This window comes from Lissotriton vulgaris, chromosome 4_1, assembly GCF_964263255.1.
Source record: "Lissotriton vulgaris chromosome 4_1, aLisVul1.2, whole genome shotgun sequence".
Taxonomy (NCBI): Eukaryota; Metazoa; Chordata; class Amphibia; order Caudata; family Salamandridae; genus Lissotriton; species Lissotriton vulgaris.
In genome coordinates this window covers 518,239,439-518,255,327 of record NC_141691.1, presented here as the reverse complement: position 1 = coordinate 518,255,327, position 15,889 = coordinate 518,239,439, and the positions used below count along the sequence as shown (strand labels likewise).

At 41.6% G+C, this 15,889-nt stretch overlaps 1 pseudogene across 1 annotated transcript in view; it reads right to left on the bottom strand.

Moving 5' to 3' along the window:
- LOC147718916 (uncharacterized) overlaps window positions 1-15,889 on the bottom strand; it is a 288,616-nt pseudogene that overhangs the window by 205,737 nt on the left and 66,990 nt on the right. Inside the window, exons 2-3 of the transcript XR_015310016.1 lie at window positions 7,344-7,537; window positions 7,149-7,258 (exon numbers count right to left, since the gene is read on the bottom strand). The product of XR_015310016.1 is annotated as an uncharacterized LOC147718916 (transcript). The remainder of the gene's footprint in view (window positions 1-7,148; window positions 7,259-7,343; window positions 7,538-15,889) is intronic.

Here is a 15,889-nt window from a genome sequence, read left to right as displayed (position 1 = left end):
CTTTTTGAACTTTCACTTTATGTAAACGAACAGTGAAACAGTAATTAAACATCTATTAAAGTGAAAACAGCAAAGGCTTAAATAAGACAGACATAAAAGGCAGTTAGTGCAATTATGGTACGCTTACAATAGGCACAGACAGTTGGTCTGTTATATCTACCGCGTCTAGCGCAAGCTGCACAGTACAAGGCACGCAAGCTGCACAGTACAAGGCAACCCCTGTGTGCTGCGCTATCAAAATGACCCAGCCATGCAGGGTTTATTCCACTATTAGCCCAAAAAACAATTTTGTCCTGCAGAAAACACTAACTGGGAACAATTGATCAAACAGACCTCCCTATCCCTTGCTCTCCCTGTGCAAAAATTCCACAATCCACGTGCTGCCCTGTGACATCACGCATCAACCAGCTCACATGTTTACAGTCCTTCCCAAACACTCAATGGCAGAAGCCTCGCCCCCCACCGACACATTACTCATGACAGGCATCGCAAAGGCTCAAGATTTGGTCGTGAGCGCCTGCAAGTGCTCTCCCATTAAATCTAGCACAGTCTATAAATATTAATTTGTCAGCGCACAGCACCCTTAGCGCGCACACTGCTTCAATTAGTCATTAAGGGCTAATTAATTTCTAAGAGACAGGTCATTGTACCGCAGTTCTATCACAGTCAACGGAATGCTGCCTCAGGGGACAATGAAATAAACCCTATTAACTGCAAGTCTCCCTTTCGCAAACAGTCACTATAATAAGGGTTCAAATCTTCTCTGTGTTACATTACCAGTGTACAGCAGTCACAAAGCTGAAGTATATGGCAGCTTAAATTACTATCACCCACCTGATCAATGTGCAGCCACAGAGCCACTGCACATACAAACATTGGCATAGACAATAAGTATTGCATTTGGGACTGTAAAACAAACATAAAGTAGGAGACAAGTCCCTGAACGCGTCCACATAGAACCACTAAGCCACAAAAAACACACTTACATATCACTTTTTCTATCTCACTCTCAGTCTCTCTCTCTCTCTCTTTCTGTAACAACCTTTCTACAACTATCTCTCTAAATTAACATATGTATCCCTCAATCTCAGTCTATGGCCCTCTGCCTATCTCCCTCCTCCCTTTGTCTCCCTTTATCTCCCTCCACACTCTGTCTATCTCCTTCTCTCTCCATTTCCCTTTTTAGGTCTCGCCTACGCAGTGCGCATGTGCTGCATAACAGACCTTTAGCCGTCGTGCAGCTCTTATTCAAGCACATACTCGTGCTTGTGGCGGCATACACTTTCCGAGAGCGCGCAGCAGCGTGCCACAAGCAAGAGTATGTGCTTTGAAAAAGAGCAGACTGCTCTCTCCAGCGTGCGGCCTCTCTCTCCAGCTGCAGCACGAGTTGCTCGCTTATCTGCTTCTGCTCTCTCTGTTCACTGGATATGAGTACTTCAGTTTCTGCATTTTTGGATTCCTGTGAATTGTATTCGGACTCATTCCTGTTAGAATTCACAACTATATGTTTCTTACATAGCAGAGATGAGCGGTAATATTGAAGTGACATCTTTACCAAGGCACAGGTAGTTGAGCAACAAAGGTTTAAATTTGCTTGTAGTGCTGAAACCTACTCTGCATGTTGAAAGTGCTAATCCTAACTTGTGAGCATGCACTAACAACGTGAATCAACAACTTCCTTATCAAAAAACCAAGCGCTCTTCCACTTGGAGTTGTACGCGATTCTGAAGAAAAACAGAATTAAGGAAACCTGTCCTTTCGTCAGGAACCTGTTTCTTCTATGTTTTTTTAATGAATGGCATTCCCATGATGTCGATCTCATTCTGATGAAAGTCATTTTTGTTGAAAAATAGTCCCTTCTCTGTGCTTGTTCAGGATCACATACATTCATTGTAGGGAGAAAGGCATTCTACACTCCCCTTCTTTTTCTTCTTCAATGCTTCATAATTTTCCTTCCCTCCTTAACTAACATTTTTTCTTTACCAGAGATGCTACCCCTGCCACTACCCACCTAGTCCCTCTATTACTCGCACCAGGTTCTAATACTCTATTTCCAAGATAAGACATGCTTTTTGCTAACTTTATCATGGGAAATATTGCACCATTGTGCACCAGAGACCCCTTGGAAATGGGGGCAAATAGTGTATGCCTATCACTCCAAAATAGGTTTTAAAGAGCACCTCTCGAAAAGGTGGGGCACCAATCAGATAACATCTTCCAGAACTCTGTCTCCTCCATCTTGTGAGTTGCAGCCTACCTGTACCCCAGATTGCAGTGAACAGAGTCCAAGGAAGATGCAAGGAGACATACTAGTGCAGCCTCTTCCCCAAAACAAAAGTTGTTAAAAAAACGATTTTCCCTTTCTATGATTACTGTCTTTGCTTGTGGTTGTTACAGTTTAAAATTGTAATTTTAATCTTCCTGTGATTGCATATTTTATCACCTGTTTTGTGTTTTGAACTTCTGGCTTTCCCTGTCCATGATTGCTTCCATTTAACGTGTTGAATTGTAGGATTTGCAGTCCAAACTCTGTTGTTTATCCCTCTCATTCCAGGTGACGATTCAGTTTTCCCTCCAAATTTCTCCTTTGCTTTGTGGTAAGACCTGTATGTTAAAACAGTGCACCCCCAGCCACCATTTTGTGTTCACAAGCCACTCAAACCAGCCCCGTGCCTCCCCCCACCCCCAGCAACAGATATTTTACATCAGAGGGTGCTTCTGTGAGCTGTTTAAACAGTGTTTACTAGAGACTGGACACTTCGTTTTTTGGCCAGGAGAGGGAGTAAAGTTTTATTCAAACAGTATTGTTAGATTTCAAGTTAGTGAGGCCTTTACCTGCAGAGGTCCAAAGTGTGGATTGAGCATGTCTGTCTTCTAGGAGATTATGAACATGACAAGCAGCTTTCAACTCCCTGGCCAGCAAAACTTGTCAGAGGTCGCTAGGACCTTATATGGTCTGCTAGTGGTTGGTACATGTGTACACTGATTGGTGATGTATCTGGTGTTTCTATTGGATTATGGTTAGGGTCTTCATTGGTTGGGTATTTGAGGGTTCTGATTGGTTTCTGGGTCTGTGATTTAATCAATGTAGGGTTGGGGCTAAGGCTAGGGTTAGGATTTATATTGGAAGTAGGGACTAGGGCGTCCTATGTTATTGGTTGTTGGGAATAGGATGGGACTAGGGCTAGAGTTAGACCTTTAATTGGAAGTAGCGATTAGGGCTTCTGGTGTGATTGGTTGCTGGACTAGTTGTGGGACTAAGAATAGGGTTAGTCTTTCGATTGGAAGTAGGGACTAGGGCTTCCTGTGCCACTGATTGCTTGGACTTGGTTTGGGACTACTGTAGGGCTAGGGCCTCTATTGGACGTAGAAATCAGGGTTTTTGAACTGATTGGGTGCTTGGACTAGGGCTAAGATTGGCTGTAATGTCCTGGTCTCCTATTGGTTCTAGATTTTAGGGCTAGTGTTGTGATTGGATAGTGTTAGGGCTAGGGTTCACATTGGCTGAAGGCGTCCCCTGATTACTAGGGCTATAAAAGGCCAGGGTTAGGGCGTCTCGGCCCGGGCATTGAGGCTAAGGGCAGAGAGGACAAGGACACAGTTGCCTGTTAAGGGCAGACAGGATAAGGGCAGCTGCATGTTCGAGCCTGTTAAGGGTGGAGAGGATAAGGGCAGTTGCCTGTTTGAGCCTGTTCGAGACTGACCAGGACCAGGACCAGGGCCAGAAATGCTGCCCAATATACTTACCTCCTTTATGCATCTATATACTTTCAATGTTCTTATGGCTCTATATATTTATCACTTTCTTCTAAATTAGCATTTCAAAAGCACTACCCTATTTCTCAGCCAATACTACCTGCGCTTCAAAACCCCATCAGGGGTAGCAGGCGCTATATAAATACAAACCTCTTTCCCTCTTCTATCCCGCCACCTACCCTTCTCTACCCAAATAACTGAATAACATATCCACTACTCAAATTACTTCATATTTTACTATACTAATTTTCAACACTGATCCTTTATGGGTTCCAGAGTGGGGTGCTACTCGTAAGAAAAGAGCTTTAACACCCATCAGGGGTAACAAGTGCTATATGAATGCAAACCTTTCTTCTCCTTTTATTCCTCCGCTATCCTTCTCACTCCAAATAACTGACTAATATCCAGCACTGAAATTACTTCATATTTCACCATATTAATTCATCACTAATCCTTTATGGACTTCCTGAATAGCGTGCGTCAATACTCCATCAGGGGTAACAAGAGCTATATAATACAAACCTCTTTCCTCCTCTATACTTCTGCTATCATTACAAATCCAAATAACTGCCTAACCTATCCACCACTTAAAATGTACTTGCATGTTTCACTATACTAATTCAACACTAATCCTCTATGGGTCCTAGAGTAGTGTGCTACTCGCCGAAAAAGCGCTTTGACAATACAAGACAATACATTTACACATGACAGGGCCCACTGGATCACTGTCAGAACCATCACAAAGCGAACTTAGTAAAAGTAAAACAGATCATAAACGTACAACCAGTAACCACTGGTAATCACTGTACTTAGCAACAGCATGTAACAAACTACATTATGCACAGTATCACATCAGTCGCGAATTACATTTGGCGCCAACCTCACCAGCATAAACACATTATGCAATCCTCTCATAAGTCTAAACACATTAGACCCTAACCTCCTAAGCATAACTCACGTTAGGGGCATACATCATAGCGGAGGATAACCTCCCAAGCATAAGCCATATTATGCAAAACAACCTCATAATCATAAACCACATTTAGAGGTATTACACAGGGTGCATAAAACATTGTACATACATTACATTTCCTAGCACCACAATCACATTAGGGCCTGGCGCTCTACAATCCTAACAGTCCCCCAGGCCAACTGGCCATCTAAAAAGGGGGGCTCAAATGCCCTGTGTCCCAAAAGGCAGGGCGTGCTGCTAAAGCAGCGAAAGTCAAGGGTGCGCAATCTGCACCGACCTAAACGTTGAGTTGCCCACTGTAACGCAGGGCAACTGCTAAAACATGGCCAGAACGAGAGGGCACAGGCACTCTCTCAATCACTGTGTCCATCATTGTGGCGGCCCGCTCTCTCTGGGGACCACCCAGACCACACAAGACTGCCAGGCACTTTGCGCGGACCCACAACACAAAGGAGACTCTCCTCAGCCCCACTCACTGGGCTGCTGTCGGCTGGCTCCTCCTGCTGTGGGGAACTCTGCTCTCCTCTGGCATCGGTCTCCTCTGTGGTCCCAGCTCCAGCGGCGGGACTCATGGTCAGCTGGGAGACTACACACGGGGCTCTCCTCACCTCACGGGAGCCCCGCCACCAATGAAGTGCGGCCGGTCATTCTCTCTTCGCCGTGCGGGGCTCTCCTCATCACATGGGAGCCCCACTCAGGTGCGCACAAGCCAGACAGGACCGTCGGGCTGCCCCTCTGTCTTCTGCGGCTCTGGGGGTTTGCCAGAGCGGGGTAGGCTTCTGCATGACTTCTTGGTGTACCGGGGCTCCCACTAGCTTATGGGAGTCTCTTTCTCTGTCGCCTCACTTCCGGCACCACTCTTAGCTCCGCCCACCGTCAGGCGGCTCATGCCTGGATTCTGGTCGTCGCCCTTGAGCGCGGCGGCTTCTATGGAGATTTACAAATATGGGGTAGGCACCGCTCGCTACAGTAACTTCGTTAATGCGGGGTGGGCACCCGTGAGGCAAATAAAGCGGGGTGGGCACCCGCTAGGAAATACCATCAGTGGCACAAAGCGCGGGGTGGGCACCCGCATATTAAACAGCAAACAAAAGGCGGGGTGGGCATCAGCGTTCCTCTCCCTCAGCAGGAGGAATCCCCACATCTGGATTCGCTCCAGAAGATTGCAGCTCAGCGCTGTGGAGCCCTTGTGCTCCTCTGGGGGACCATTAAAATAAAGTGTAGCGCTCACGAGGCGCTAGCTGCAGAAAAACAGTCCTCCCTACATGAAAAAGAGCAAGCCAGGCAAACGTTCCTTGAGGGATCAAGGGGCAATACAGGGCCCAGGGAGGCAAGCCCTCACGGCAGCCACCCCCAGGACCCCAGCAGCAGCACGCCCCGGCAGGATTCTGGATCAGAACTGAACAACTTCATGGGGTCACAGACCCTTCTTTTATACACATATTTCATTTGTGCAAAGGTGCAGGGTTTGGGGAACCAGATACAACTGGTTCAGGAGCACTTTGTGTACATGACTCCTTCCTTCTTTTCACAGGACAAAGCCAGGGACATCAGACACATCACAGGAGGTGGAGCCAGCATTGGGAAGGGAAGGCACAGTCCTATTCATGTCCCTGGTGCAACTCCTTCCCCATCTACAGGCAGATCTCCCTATTCACCACTGGGCAGACTCATCCTGGCTCCTGGAGCCACCCCCATCATCCAGCACCTGTCGCTCACAAGCCAGACATGCAATTCACATCATGCAGGCAGACACACAGTACACAGAAATGCCAACTTCTAAAAGTGGCACTTCTTCACCAGTCACCATAAATCTGCGCACACCATTGCGCATCCTTTATCCTCACAAGTTCATTCATACTAAACAGGCCCCTGCACTCCTCTCATACCAGGAACTACCAGGGACACACATATCCCCCAAGCATTCCTATGGGAGGGCAGACCAGTCTCACCACACATACACAGAGAGTGCAAGCACTTTACACTGGGCCACAGTGCGAAAGTGCTCAGAGGCCTAAAATCCCCAACACCAGGTTACAGAAAAAGGCTAGGAGAACGCAAAAACTTTTGGGGTGAACCTGCCAAAAGGGTTAAGTCCAACAGTACACATTAACTGTCAAAATGGTTGCCTATTTGGGAATGCTTTCTGACCATTTAGTTATTTGGAAAACAATGAAAAATTTTGAAAGCTTGTGTTCTGGGATGTCAAATAGAAGAATGGATTATTGAGCTTATATACGTAAATAATGTGTGTTGTACATTAACTGGCTTCAATTATTTCTATAAAAACAAATAATGTTAGAAATAAGGGTAAATTAAGGATCATAGAATGTGGAATTAATATTTGGGTAAGCATTTTGTACTTTTGGTAGAAACATAAATTGCTATATGTAATAAATATTAAATAATACTTGCATACCAGATGAAGGAACAGATGTATTTACAGGCGAGGTTACAGGAGATATTATTGCTGAGGTTTTAGATGAGGCTGGAGGAGCGGCCTTATTTTCAATTTCTTTGTTGTTTCTCCTATAAATAGTAAAAGACAAATAATCACAGTGACAAAGACCTTGCCAATTTTGTGAAATATTTTTCATTAAAAAATAAAATAAACCTGTAAAAATTCAGGAGAAATGTAGCAAAGTCAGCATCTTTCTTGTAAGACAGCGAGTTTTTCAACATGGCCCACTCCTGATGAGACTTGCCAAGATTGACAGTGTTCTTACGTCTCTCCTTTTGTCTTTGCTCTCGCCGGCGCTTTGCTTCATCAGGCTCAAGAGAAGGGCGTCCTCGTCTCTTTTTAACATTCTGTAAGATCACGAAATATTAAGGGAAGTGTCAGAACTAAGATCAGAAAAAGAAAGTCATTTGTTAAAAAAGCATTATGTCTCTAAGGTTTAAAGTATCAAATGCCCAACAAAATATCAATCAATCATGCAATCATAGCACTAATACTGTCCTCACTACCCAAAGGGTCTAATGAGATGGAGCAACAGAAGGGTTAGTTAGGGAATGAAGGAGGGGGAAGCTAAAAAGTCAATGGATTTCTGATGATTTGTTTCAAGACTGAGTAGGTACAATAGGAGCAAATAGAAACAGGCATCCTCCCTGCAGCCTCCGACATTAACTACCCCAGATCACTGCTGGAAACTAAGACCTCTGGGAAACTTTCCTACAGGAAACTCAACAATTGCTTACAAGATCACTTTTTCCGCCATATTAACTTCTGATCTCACAATGGTAAAAGCCTACTGTCTGTGAACACAGTTATGGTCCAATAACATCCCCTGCCTTCTGTGACAAATTAAGTGGACACCGTCATGAAGCAGGTAAGAGGTATTTATTAAAACAACCTTATCCAGCAGCTTGCAGTCACCAAATGTCAAGCTATGGAATCTCAGTCTACCAAGTTCCATGTTGGTACTCCAACATGGAACTAGGATACATCACACATCTCACTTCTTATTTTTAAAGTAAACATCAGTAACATATAAATAACAACTAGGATACATTACACACCTCCTTTCTTACATATAAAGTGAACATTAGTATCTTGTAAATAACATTTTAGATGCTAAAGTGAGAAACTAAGATCTTACATAATCTCGAAGAAATCTAGGGATTTTATGAACCCTATTACTCCTGCGAGTAGATTCATTTTTTGTACAAACATAAGATGAATCCCTAACAGAGACTTTCGGAACAGGATCAAATGTTCCATCCAGTCTCACATGAACTACACGACTGTGGTCCCAAATACGCCCATTATCTGTTTTTACAGCATTTTTGAAAAGTTTAATTACAGTTTTAGCACTTGTAAATTTAGACCAGTTTTGACACCCTACTGGAGCCTTAATTTTGACTTTGTCACCAACTTTGAAGTGTGAAACTTTAGAGGATCTTCGAGCATCAACATAAACTTTCCTCTTCTTCTGAAGATATAACTCTCTGTCCCTCCACATATCAATTTCATTGTTCTTTATACCTTTATCCAAGAACATCCATCCTGGACATGAACTAGTATTAGAAGACCTTCCTCTGAATAATTCAAAAGGAGTCTTCCCTGTCATAGAATGTAGAGTAAATCGGTATGCTGAAATTCGATTTTGTACCTCTTTTCTCCAATCAAGATTATTAACTCTTACCAATTGTATGCTCTCCTTCAAAGTTTTGTTGAATCTCTCCAGGGCACCATTTGACTCCGGATGATATAATGAAATTCTTTTATGTACAATACCACATTTAAGCAGATATTCTTCCATTTCACCGGAACAAAATTGAGGACCGTTGTCAGAAAGTAATGAATTAGGAAAACTCTCACGTTGAAAAATAGATTCTAAAAACATTATAACACAACGAGATGTTATCTCCCTCACTGAACTGACTTCAACCCAACGTGAATATAAATCCATCCAAACAATTAAATAAGGAGTTTGTTGTTCACCATGTAAAGGACCCACAATGTCAATGGCTACTTCATCCCAAGGACAAATAGGCAATTTCTTACAGACCATTGGTGGATGTCTTGGCTTGAGCACTTTATCACTCAATTGACAAGAAACACAATCACGAACGGCACGTTCCACCATTAAATCAAGACCAGGCCACCAAAAATCCTGTCTGATGCGTTCTTTTGTTTTAGAAATGCCCATATGGCCTTCATGTGCCATTTTTACAATGTTGTTCCTTAAACTTTCTGGTGGAATCAATCTTGTACCTTTAGTAAGGATCCCGTCAACAATGGCTAATTCATGAGACACTAAAGACCAAGGTTTACTAAGACTGTTGCTCTTATTCTTTGACAACAAATCCATCACTTCCAACATCTCATTGTCTTTATTCAATTCTTCTTTCCATTCATTCTCTTTTTATAGCACCTAAAGTTACGTCACACACTTTTACTTCAAACTCTTCTTCATACTCTTTCTTCATCCAGAAGTCTCTTTTGTATCAACATTTCCCACTAAACGTTACAGACAGTCTGCAGACACATGTGTACTCCCAGGAATGTAATTAGCAGAGATGATGGGAACCCCTCAAGACTTGGTCAAGCCAGGGAAGGAGGGGAATAAAGCAATATGACAAGAAGAACAAATTTCCCTGATCTACCACATAGTAAAAAAGATAACAATGAATCAAAAAGAATTGAATGAATCAATTATTGGTGACAAAAATTAGACCATGATTTACAATATTTCAAAAAATATACAATTTATTCCATGATTATAAATATAAATTTGCATCAGTTTGCATTCCTTTATGAATTCATCAAATGAAATTAGCAATTTTTATAAAGACAAAAGCATTTTTTATATATAAAAAGTAGAAACACAATGAAGCATAATAAAGTACAAATGAGTCAGACATGTGTGCCAAATTCAATGGCTACAGATACATACATAATTCATTAGAACCCTGGAACAGAAAAAGAAAAGAATATAATACTAACATTCGCACACATTCATAACATTCACCACATATTCACTCAAACTACACACACTACCACAACATTTGAAACAAGGAAGTAAAATCATGAAGCCAGGTCTCCAAGATCAATGTGAGACCCCGCACTTGGTCGACGCGCGTTTCGGCGGCTCAAGGCCACCTTCTTCAGGACCACTTCCAATAGGACAACCCAAGTTTCCAGGGAGTACTTAAGAACAGGTGTTGGCGATTCTGATGAAATTATGATGGAAAAAATCCAAATGTGTAGTTCAAAGGTTTATTTTCTATCTATCTTCCAAATGTTAATCTTTTTAAGACTAGTTGTTGGAGTGGATACTAGGCCTTCTCTTTATTTTAATGTTCTTTTTGAACAGATTTTTGTTTCTCGCTCTGGTAGGTATAAAACGAGTCCACAAGATATTATGGGTCCATTTTCTGCTTGAAACTCCATGCAAAGGTACAACAGGCGAACCGTTAAACGACCTAGTAAATAAGACTAAGGTCCTAGCGTGTCCATCTTCGTGATCACCTCCAAACCTGGAGCTGATCACGAAGATGGACACGCTAGGACCTTAGTCTTATTTGCTAGGTCGTTTAACGGTTCGCCTGTTGTACCTTTGCATGGAGTTTCAAGCAGAAAATGGACCCATAATATCTTGTGGACTCGTTTTATACCTACCAGAGCGAGAAACAAAAATCTGTTCAAAAAGAACATTAAAATAAAGAGAAGGCCTAGTATCCACTCCAACAACTAGTCTTAAAAAGATTAACATTTGGAAGATAGATAGAAAATAAACCTTTGAACCACACATTTGGATTTTTTCCATCATAATTTCATCAGAATCGCCAACACCTGTTCTTAAGTACTCCCTGGAAACTTGGGTTGTCCTATTGGAAGTGGTCCTGAAGAAGGTGGCCTTGAGCCGCCGAAACGCGCGTCGACCAAGTGCGGGGTCTCACATTGATCTTGGAGACCTGGCTTCATGATTTTACTTCCTTGTTGCAAATGTTGTGGTAGTGTGTGTAGTTTGAGTGAATATGTGGTGAATGTTATGAATGTGTGCGAATGTTAGTATTATATTCTTTTCTTTTTCTGTTTCAGGGTTCTAATGAATTATGTATGTATCTGTAGCCATTGAATTTGGCACATATGTCTGACTCATTTGTACTTTATTATGCTTCATTGTGTTTCTACTTTTTATATATAAAAAATGCTTTTGTCTTTATAAAAATTGCTAATTTCATTTGATGAATTCATAAAGGAATGCAAACGGATGCAAATTTATATTTATAATCATGGAATAAATTGTATATTTTTTGAAATATTGTAAATGATGGTCTAATTTTTGTCACCAATAATTGATTTATTCAATTCTTTCTGATTCATTGTTATCTTTTTTACTATGTGGTAGATAAGGGAAATGTGTTCTTCTTGTCATACTCCCAGGAATGTATTCAAATTTAAAGTTGTACTCCTGTAAGGAAATGACCCATCTTCTAATTCTTGAAATGTAATCCAATCCTTTTTTTTTTAATTTCCTTAAGAGGTTTAAGATCTGATCTTACAACAAAAGAGTTCCCCCACACAAACTTCTTGAATTTGTTGATTGCCCAAAAAATGGCTAGAGCCTCCTTCTCAATAATGGGATAATTAAGTTCAGCACCTTTTAAACACCTAGAAGCACATGCAATCAACACCTCATGAACTTTTTTACTAGCATCAGTCACTATAAACGTGGGATCACTTGGCTTGAAAGCCTGTAAATTTGGTGCATTTTTTAGATCTTTCCCAATTTGTACAAACTCCTTACTGCACTCATCACCCACAGAAATTCAATATTTTTACACATTAAACTTCTGAGATTCACAGTCTTGTCTGCAAAATTCTTAATGTATTTGCTATAAAATTCCGCCATGCCTAAAAATGACGAAAGTTCTTCCTTTGAACATGGCTCCTTCAACATCTCAATGGTCTTAACAAGCTCTTCTTTAGGTCTTACTCCATCTTTTGAAATGTGATGACCAAGATAATCAAGTTCAGTAACCCCAAACTTACATTTCTTGCGTCGCAATGATAAACCCGCTTTAAGCATTTTTCTAAGAACACGTGTTACTCTTTCATCATGTTCTTCCACGTTTTTACCACAAATCAAAATGTGATCCTGATAGCATCTTACACCTGGTATGCCCTTAAATAGATAATGCATGATCCTCTGAAACACGGAGGTTGCAGACACTAACCTAAAGGGCATCCTCAATAATGTAAACGCTCCCATGGGTGTTATAAAAGCAGTCAGTTCTTGTGAGTCTTTACTGAGGGGTACTTAGTGATATGCTGATGCCATATCTAATGTAGTAAAAAACATGCTCCATCTAATGTTGAAACTAACTCCTCTATATTAGGAAGTGGGAATTTGTCCACTACTACTTCTTTGTTTAGAGCGCGAAGATCCACACATAAGCGAATCTCATTATTGGCCTTGTGTGCTACGACTATGAGAGCCAACCATTCAGTTGCTTCTACAGGCTCAATTATCCCAGATGCTAGTAATTTATCAATTTCCTTTTTTACAGCCTCTTGCACACATATTGGAATCCGTCTCACCTTTGCAGCAACTGGCTTTGCACCACGCTTCAGTTTGACCTGATGTTTGTAACCTTTCAAACATCCTAACGTGTCACTAAACAATTCTTTAACCCCTTGCCCGCGGCCGGAATTCCGCGCCTGTGCGGCACATTCCGATCGCAGGCGTGGTCATGACGGCTCCCGGCCGTCATCAGCCCACGCCCACCGTGACGCATGACGGACGGGAGCCGTCAGCAAGCAAGGGGTTAAAATCTGTCACAAATTGTTTTCTAGACTTTCTACAGATTGTACCTGCACCAAAGGCTTAGCATTAGGATTAAGGATAATACCTAAACGAGCTTGATGAGTCCAACTCAATAAACTGTCTCCTTTCTCTGCCACATATATCTTAGCATCAACAAATCTCCCATTACATTCAATACAATCCAAAAAATATCCTAACATTTTAATAGGTGTTCCACCATAGCCTGTGGGTCTGACATCTGACCGTCTTAAATTTATTTTATTTGAAAAATCCCTAAGAAACTCTTGCTTGGATACAAAGGCCAGGTGGGAACATGAATCAAATGTCATCTTAAACTTTACATCACCCACCTTAACCCACTCTGAGGGATGCTCCACACTACACACATTTATTTGGAATGTAACCTCTTTTATCTCATTCCTATTGTCTCTTCTATTACGGAAACAGCAATTTTTCCCATAATGTCCTCTTTTCCTACACACACTGCAGTTCACTTTCAAAGCAGGACAATACTTTGCATTGGCCAAATGTCCAAACCTACCACACAGAAAACAATTACCTTGAAATGTACTGACATTCTTTTTCTCAACTTGTAACTTGTGAGTCTTATTTTCATTTTCATTACTCTTGCCATGAACAATATCATCATTTTTCTTACTTTCAATATTTTGAACTACCTGACCCTGTACTTCTTCAACTTTGTCACTAAGTGTAGTTGGTTTACCAACTTTACTCAATTCACCTACACACCTGACCATGTGTTCTACATGTTTTGCAATGACCATAACTTCCTCCAAAGGTGGCTCATCCTTGAGCCAAAGCTCTTCTCTAATGTTATCACTCGAACATCTTAGAACAAATTGATCTCTTATCCTTTCTTCCACCAACTCCCCAAATTTACAACTAGAGGGTAATATGCGTAACGAGGTAACAAACTCCTCAACAGTTTCATCCTTTCCTTGCTCCCGTAATCCTAAATAATATCTCTCCATGATGGTACTCACCTTCGGTAAGTAATGCAAGTCTAATTGTCTTATGCAAATTTCATAATCATTTAAACCCCTCTGAACTGCTTGGCTCGGTTGAGGTAAATTTTCTAAAACTTCCTGTCCCTCACCACCTAGACAATGCATTAAGAGTGCATGTTTTCTCTCTGCACTCACATTTGAGCCACATACCCTCGCGTAATTCTCAAATATTTTCTTCCATTTTTTCCATCTGACTGGAGGTTCACCAGGATCCGATAGAAAAAATGGGGGAGCTGTAACATTCTGCATTTTTAACACTATAAAATAAGCTTATATGAATGAGAATGAAAGCACCTTTGAATAAAGAAAATGAATTAAACTTAAAGGTAAAACATGGAGATTAACCATTCAAAACAAGTCTATTACTTCAATTTTCATAAATAGCCTATAAATTCCTCAAAACTTTTCTAATTCTCGCATTAATGTAAACTTTGAATAAGGTGTGCTTATCACCATGACCGCAAGCACTTAACTATTATAATTGTCAATAAATTGGGTGTGCCTGTCACCATGACCGCAAGCACTCAATAATAGTATTTTTCAAATAATTGTAGTCGAATGAGGTGTGCTTGTCACCGTGACAGCAAGCACTAAACAACTCCTCCAAACACAGTCACATTAATGACAAGTTATTCTTACTTCGCAACAGTCAACTGTTTCCGTCTCCTCACACGACCATCTTCTTCAGCGATCTCTTCTTAAATGATAATTTACCATGAATTTTTAGCTAATAATGTGAACATATGTTTATCTTCTATCGATAAACAGCTGATTTTCGTGCCGCAGAGTTCACCTCAAAGATGTCTGCCAACAACGTCACAGCAACATTGAGATCGTTTTCTTGAGGAAATAGTGCTCAATACAACCATTGGATTGGTTTCGTTGTAAGGTTGGGCACGTTTTCTCCCAGAAGACCTTCACAACCTTAGGACTTCTTTCAAAGGGAGAGTTGCCCTCATTATCTCCCTTCAGAGGAGTGGCACGCAGATGAGCCTTGCATGTCACAGGTTGAGCACTAATTAGAGGCGTGGCAAGCAGATGGGGCTTTGCGTGTCACAAACTGATTTCCTCTCACCAACAATCTTCCTTCAACACTGCAACACCGCGACCGTCACCGGACACTTCACCGTGGCTCCTTGCACAGCGCTCATCAAAGGTGATGCAGGATTTAATACAAAACTTCAGGTATTTTTATTTCGTTTTCCTCCAGTCTCCAAATCTTCTTCGATGTTGAGGTTGTGTGTCTTCCCTGTATACTTCACTTCTCCAGCTTATAAGCACGCCATAGTCATCAGTGTGACAAATTAAGCGGACACCGTCATGAAGCAGGTAAGAGGTATTTATTAGGACAACCTCATCCATCAACTTGCAGTCACCAACTGTCAAGCTATGGAATCTCAGTGCACCAAGTTCCATGTTGGAACTCCCAAAATGGAACTAGGATACATCACACCTTCCTCCTTGTGCCTACTGGAAACTCAATGGGTTGAGAGGATACAATACAAGGGTTAGATTCTTTTTTATTACCAGCACATAATTCACATTCTCTAACTCGCTTGTCAAAAGTCCCATCAACACCAGGCCACCAAAAATATTGCCTAGCTCTCCTTATGTTCCCAGAAATACCTCTTGTCCTTCGTGATACTGACTAAAGATTTTGACCCCTACGACCAAGGGAAGAGCTGTTTTTGTTTCAAGTCTATTTTATTTTCAGGCGATAACACTTGCTTTAAGTTCGGTAATACACAGCGTTAAGCCTACAACCCTAAATAGGGCCGGCCGCATAGTAACTCAGTGTTGGGGCCTCAAGGCCTGTACAAAAAAGCAGTGTTTTACACAGCGTCTCGCCTACAACC